We start from the raw sequence: 7,120 nt of genomic DNA, 5'->3' as shown, positions 1-7,120 counted from the left end.
TTCCTTTGATCATTATATCACCATTTACGCTTAGCTCCAACAATGACAAGTTTCCGCTGGCAATGACCGATTACGATCTCATTAGCTTTACTTTATTTCTTGCTGAGATCTACATGAAGTTATAAAACTGAAATAAAATTAGTCATAATGCCTAAAATTAAAGACTTTCTGATAGCTTAATTAAAAAATAAAATAACTGACAATAATGAGTGTTTAAGATAAAACTTAAAGCAGGGTGTATGTACCCTGTAAAATACCGTGTATTTTAAAGTGTAAATTGGATATATAACATTAAAAATTTAATTTTTGTTGTAAAATCCCTTTTCAACCTTAAAACAAATTAGAATATCAGAAGAGTCTTACATAACTGTGGTTCTGATGTTTAAAGTACAATAAATTATTAAAATTAATACAAAGTTTGCACATAATTCTCTACACCATTAAGCCATAATGCTTTATTCTCATATTGTTTTAAAATCCTCAATTTATGTTACAATATGTGGAGGAGATGGTCGAGGGGGTGCGGTCAGCAAAAAAACATATGAACAAAAAAATATTTATTCGACGTTTCAACCTAAGTTTCAAGTCTTAATCAGGGCTGTTTCAAACCATCATTCAGAGAAATATAAAATTAAAAAGAAATAATAAACTGACAAATTTAAAAATATACATCACAATGAATTGAAAATAAAAAATAGTTAATTAATAATGTAGCAGATTGATAACAATGAAAGATGAAATATAATATTATATAGGTAAAAAGATATATGTAAGATAATATATGTCAGTAGTGTCTAAAAAATTGAAAAAAAAAATTTTGAATCAACATATTGAACAATATGGAAGTTTTTTAGACACTACTTACATATCTTATCTTAGACATATCTTCTTACCTATATAATATTATATTTCATCTTTCATTGTTATCAATCTGCTACTGTCTAATTCCATAGTTATTAATCAACTATTTTTTTTGTTCCATTCATTGTTATGTATATTTTCAAATATGTTAGTTTATTATTTCTTGTTAATTTTATATTTCTCTGAATGGTGGTTGTTATCTCTTTTTGTTTTATAGCCCTGATAAAGACCTGAAACTTAGCTCGAAACGTCGGCACCAAAAAATAATAAAAAAATTATTTTTTTTTTTATACTGGAAAGTAAAAGTTAAATAATAAAGATGTATCTGTTTCGATGCAATGTTCCAAAATGAAATGAGATATAAACTTCCAAAAGTGGTTTCTACAAGGTAAATTGGACAGATAACAATATACATTTAATTTTTAATAGCTAACCATCCTAAGATATGAAAGGGATGTTAAATAACTGTGATTTGAAGATTTAGATTGCAAATAAGTTATTGAAGTTAATGCAAGGTCTAAACGTTATTTTTATAACACTAATCCTTTAATATTAAATGACCTGAGATGGTTGTCAAATTCAACTAAGTTATCCAAGTTCATATATAATAATTTATATGAAGACAAAGTGTGTTCGCTAAGTGACGAACAGGTGATTTTTCCGCAGTGCACTTGTGGTGCTTAACAGAGCTTTGTTACCTCGAAATTTATGGAAAAACAGTTTTATAATTAAATCGGTAATATTTTAATTCCGAAAGTATTTTTTAAAAAATGGTTTACAATTTAAAACGATGTATTACAATATGTTATCATGCAAAATTAGAAAAAAATGTGCAATTCGTAAAGAATTTATTGAAAAATTCAAAATAATTGTAAATTAAGTTCCGTAAAACTGATATGTACTGATTTGACTACACAACGCTCCAAAGGAGTAGTGAAATTTCAAAATAACAAATTTTTTTTATCCAAATCTATTTTTTTTTTGCCATTTTTGGCATACCTTTTTTTCGGATATATTTTTTAAAACATAATAAAAATTAGATTTTAAAGTTCTCAAACAAGTATAATGTCCTATGAAAACATATAGGATATTAAATGATTTAAAAATAAAAATGTAGAAACGTGCTGTCCAACCCTAAAACATTTTAATTTTGTCGGACTAAGTTCCGGCAGTGATTAGGAGTGGTGGTAAAATTGTGGGATTAATCAATTAAATGCCGACGTTTCGACCCACACTGCTGGATAGTCAGGCCAGGGTACAGTCAACCCACTCTCAACCAGATCAGTTTTGTTATTTAACATATATTCAGCAATTAATATACAATGTTTTAATTTTCAATTTATTATTTAAAATACGTTTTCCAAAGCATGGCAACTTCTTATCACTTAATATACCAGTTTAATTTAATATGCCAATAAAAATTCACATTAAATGGAATTTAAAATAGTCATCTAATATACTAAACCTAAAATGTTGTCAGATGATATACGTTAAAATCTTTTAAAAGAAATGTACAATTTCTATTATTTTTTTTAAATGCCGTAAATATAAAAAGCACAGTCATAAATATAAAAATAATGGTATAATCCCTTAAAAGGTTTTCCATAATGGAAATTATTTGCGGCGAATCATAAGACAAAAATATATATAAAACAAAAGAGAGTAAAAAATGATTGCTCATTTACACTTACGATTTACGATACATCTTACATGATTAATAGTCGTTCTGTCGTTTTGCTTTAATTATAAACTTATCCTGATGTGCTTTGTTTTCTTTTTGGAATTGAAAGAACTTTCCTACTTTTTTTATCTGAATAATCCCGAATTCTAGTAAAGTCACAGCAACTTTTCAACATTCACACACAATTTCTCATTTATTAAATGCACATTAGCTATTAGAAAGGAAACACATGACAGCAATGTAAAGATTGGATGGAAGAAGCATTTTACTGGTTTAGGAAAAGGATGGCCGAAATCTCAGAGGTGACCACTTTTTTGTCCTTCAATGGTTTTTAAGATTTTTTTCTGTTTACAATATGGTCATTTTAGTATAAGTACAAATAACTCAACAACGCTTATGAAGCACATTAGTAAAGTTATTGTCAACGTAAAAATGTCTTCTGTTCTTGGATTATTGCGTATTTTATAAAATTACAGCGTTAAAACTTTAGAACGGTTCTCTAGGATTATAAATTCCGACGATAACATCTAGAATTTCAATGGAAATGCCTAGGCCAAAAATTTTTTTCTTCATGGTACCTCTGAAGCCTAAAATCATTCCATTACCTAAGAGTCATACCTGAAACTGCCTTTCCCAAATAAACAGCTGACTGTTTCTTCGAACCGATAACAATCACTGACCGCAACCTCATGGGGTCCCAAGTCATTGCTTGGAAGCTCTCTTACTACAAAAGTACCCACATAAATTTTAAAGAAAGTTTATTATAGGAGGATAGTCCAGCAGTTGGTAGCAGAACTTCTTTCTTACAGTCCTCAAGAAGGCCTCAAAGTTGGGCCAAACGTTGGTTTACAATAAATAGTTCTCTTTTACTATTTTGGTACCTTTTTTGACCGACACCCGGATTATCCTCCTTTATTCTACTTCATACGGTCAACTATTATTTTTTTTCAATATAAAGAAAGTTTAGTTCTCATTAAACATATTTCAATTTTGTTATAATACAAAGTATAACTGAGATATTTTATATTTTATAAAACAATACATAAGTCATGAATTAACTGTTTTAGCAAATTCTTCAAGGTTTTATTGAGTACTTATAAAATAATTCAAAAATTTGTCACACAGGTCAAGATATCCTGTTAACATCTACTAACATCTAAAAGCAAGAAAAAATAGTTGGTGATATGAAATATATATAACATTAACTATATATATATATATATTAAAGCCTGAGAGGGACATCGTAGTGGGGAAATCCCAATAATCTGAAAATCCAAAATTTTGAGAAAGTGAAAATCTGAATGTATACTTTAGACTGCATAAATTAAAAAAAAATTGAGTAAAAAACTAACAATTATGTTGAGGAATCGGAATTTTATTGTTACAATGTAAAAGAAAAGAAAACTAACAAAGATTCAACATTTGCAATAATTTTTTATTCATTTATTGTATTTTATTCATTAAAAAAATTACATCAAATATGGTCCGACCAGATGACAATAGATATTGTTCGGTGCCAAAATAACACATAAAAATGATAGACATTAGTAAAATGTACACATTACAGTTTAGACTATTATGGCCTTCTGGAGGCTAAACAAGTTTAAAGGTAGATAAGTGCAATAAAAATTAGTCTAAAGTGATACAATTTATATCTTAAATAATAACTACTAAATTGATAATTATTAAAAAAAAATCTTAAAATAAAATACAAAATATTAATAATAAAAATAACAAAAGTATTTTGAAGTGAATAATAAATCTGCTAATTTACAATTAGTGAATTAACATGATAATGAGAATAAAACAAGATGATACAGAATATTATAAAAACAAGGATCCAGTAATATCTATTACTAAGCACACACATACATTGTTAATACAGATTGTAATATAGTATAGAAAAAAATTAAGGCAGATATGGTCATTTGGTGAATTAAAATCAATTATAGAGAATCATAGACGTAAGAAAGTACCCAGTTAAATATTTCTTTTTTAGTTATTTTTTGTGGTTAATTTATTTACTAGTTCTTCTGGTAAGCGATTGAACAGATATGGTATGATATAGTCCGATGTACGTTTACCAAATTTATTGTTATAGGGTGGTTCAATAAATGTAACGTTATTTCTAACATTTCTTAGATATATAATTTCTTTTCTAAATAATTTTTTATCTATAAATTTTAAAATAATTCTATAAAAATAAAATAGTCTAGGTGTTAAAGTACCAACGATTCTAAGATTTTCTGTTTTATTATTGCGATGCGTTATTGTTCTCAATGTTCGATTTTGTAGATTTGTAAGTTTTGGTTAATAACTGGCACCATAACATTCGATCCCATATCTTAATATCGATTTAAATTATGCTTTGTACACCACTATTAAAGTTTCTCCGCTAAGTACAAATTGGAGGTAATACATTTTATGTGAGCATACTCTTAATCTCTTTAAAACATTCACTATGTGTGGTTCCCAAGAAAAAACATTATCCATCTAGGTGCTAATATTTATGTTTTTCTACAACATTTAGAGTTTTACAGCAATATATTTTTATATTATTAATGTTAGTCAGACAGTCATGGGATTTAATTTCAGGATCGTCTACAGAAGACATAATGACAAATAACATAGATAAAAATTGTTGATAAGAATAACTTTTAGGATCGTAAAGGTGCATGAGTAGAGTTGGGATAGTTGTCCCAAAACGTTGTACAAGAATATAGAATATGTTATATTGTATTTGGAAGTTTTTTCACCTCAACAATTTTAAAAAAAAATAATACAATCAAACTTCCTAAAATGAAAATCCAGAAAAAATTACTGAAACTGGAAATTAATACCAATCAAACCATTTAAAAAACATTGTTGAGAATTTGGATAATTAAAGACGGGTCATCTGTCTGCCATAATATTGGTAAAAGATTTTCATAGAAGACTTACTGAAATTTAAACTAACACCAAGTATTCCTTTGTAATGAGAAATTGGGAATTCATTCAAACAATATTGTGTTTGACTAGAAAAAAAATTAGAGCCAACATTCGAAGGAACTTCGCGTTCCCTAAAGACGGAACAGAGTGAATCTGTTCCCGTATCCCTAGAGAGTACGCGACCCACACTCTGGCAGACAGCATTGCTGCACAAACCGTAAGTGCAATTATTTTGGATTAAACAATGATTGTAATTTCGGACCATTGTTAAATGGTTTATCAAGTATATGAAATTACTAAACAAAATTGTAATTTCTTTCTCACAGTTTCAAATTAGAGTAATTGTTATTGCAATTACATTGCCCAACTATGGGAAACACTGGTCTAGTTCATTATGGTAGTGGAAGGTCAGGAGATTAGAGTCTCTCGTACCATTTCATTTACATAATGCAATATATTTGCATATTGTTAGGATTATTATAGGAATGTATTAAATCCAGAAATCAACAATTAAAAATATTACGTTTTTAAAACTAAACTATAAAGAATATAATCAAAACTCTCCTATCTAAAATTGACAACAAAACTAATTAACAGTTATTTGCTCTGTGGTGACTGCATTGTTGGTTTTTCATTCTGCATTGAGCCGAAAATGTGTAAATAGACTAATGATTTTCCCTGCAACTGAAATTTTCATATATTGTCGGTAAAAGATAATTTGTCAGTATTTACAAAATTATCATCAACATGTTTACTATGAAAATATCAATTAGTGAACGTTTCTGACGAGTTTTATGAAACTTAATTATAATAATATTAGGGACAGGGGAATATTAATTAACATATTCATCAACAACTAATTATGTGTTAACCGAAGTGTATGCGGCTTTTCACCGTAGCTTTCAATTCAATAAAAAACATATTATGTTAAATAATTCGTTTTATTTCTCTCAGGGTCCATCATGCCCCGACTCAATTATTTTAATTTTTTCTAATCAATTACTATTATTGTTATTATTATTATAATAAAGAGTCGACCATTTAGAAAAAAGAAAAAAAAAAGTGATTTGATTCAGACAGCAATTCTTTCCAAACACCAATCGCCAACTTATCTTTTTTATAGATTACCAAACATGAATGCGATACATTTAAATGCAATCATAAATAAACCATTGCTTCCACCTAAGCCATCCGCCGATTAGAGAAAATTGCCGAAAGTTGATGTACCTTACATTATTCATGACTATACGAGGGATTGTGTAGGAAATGCAATAATGGGGAGAAGCACGCAACCGAGGTTAGAGCTCAGTTGCATCACTTGCACTTCCAAGAAAAGTAATCGGGACAAATAGCACTATTTTCGTTTAACTACTAGGAATTCATTGCATGAAAATGTGTATTGAATATTTCTTTATATAAAAATACTTACTGGAAGATTAGTAGTTAGTTGTAGGAGACAGTCCAGGTGGAGGTCAATAAAGATCCGAAATAATAAAGATCAACTATTTATTGGTACCAACGTTTTGCCTTACTTTATCATTAGGGCTAAATTAGAACAAGATTGTTAATCAGGACAAAATAATTAAAATATAAATATAAAGAGTGTAAAAAGTTATTTAAAATAATTATCTAAAAAAAGGAAGTAACACA

This window comes from Halyomorpha halys, unplaced genomic scaffold (assembly GCF_000696795.3).
Source record: "Halyomorpha halys isolate HHAL.00 unplaced genomic scaffold, Hhal_1.1 Scaffold1665.1, whole genome shotgun sequence".
Classification (NCBI taxonomy): Eukaryota; Metazoa; Arthropoda; class Insecta; order Hemiptera; family Pentatomidae; genus Halyomorpha; species Halyomorpha halys.
The sequence above is the reverse complement of the archived record's forward strand: the minus strand, read 5'-3'. Positions refer to the sequence as shown.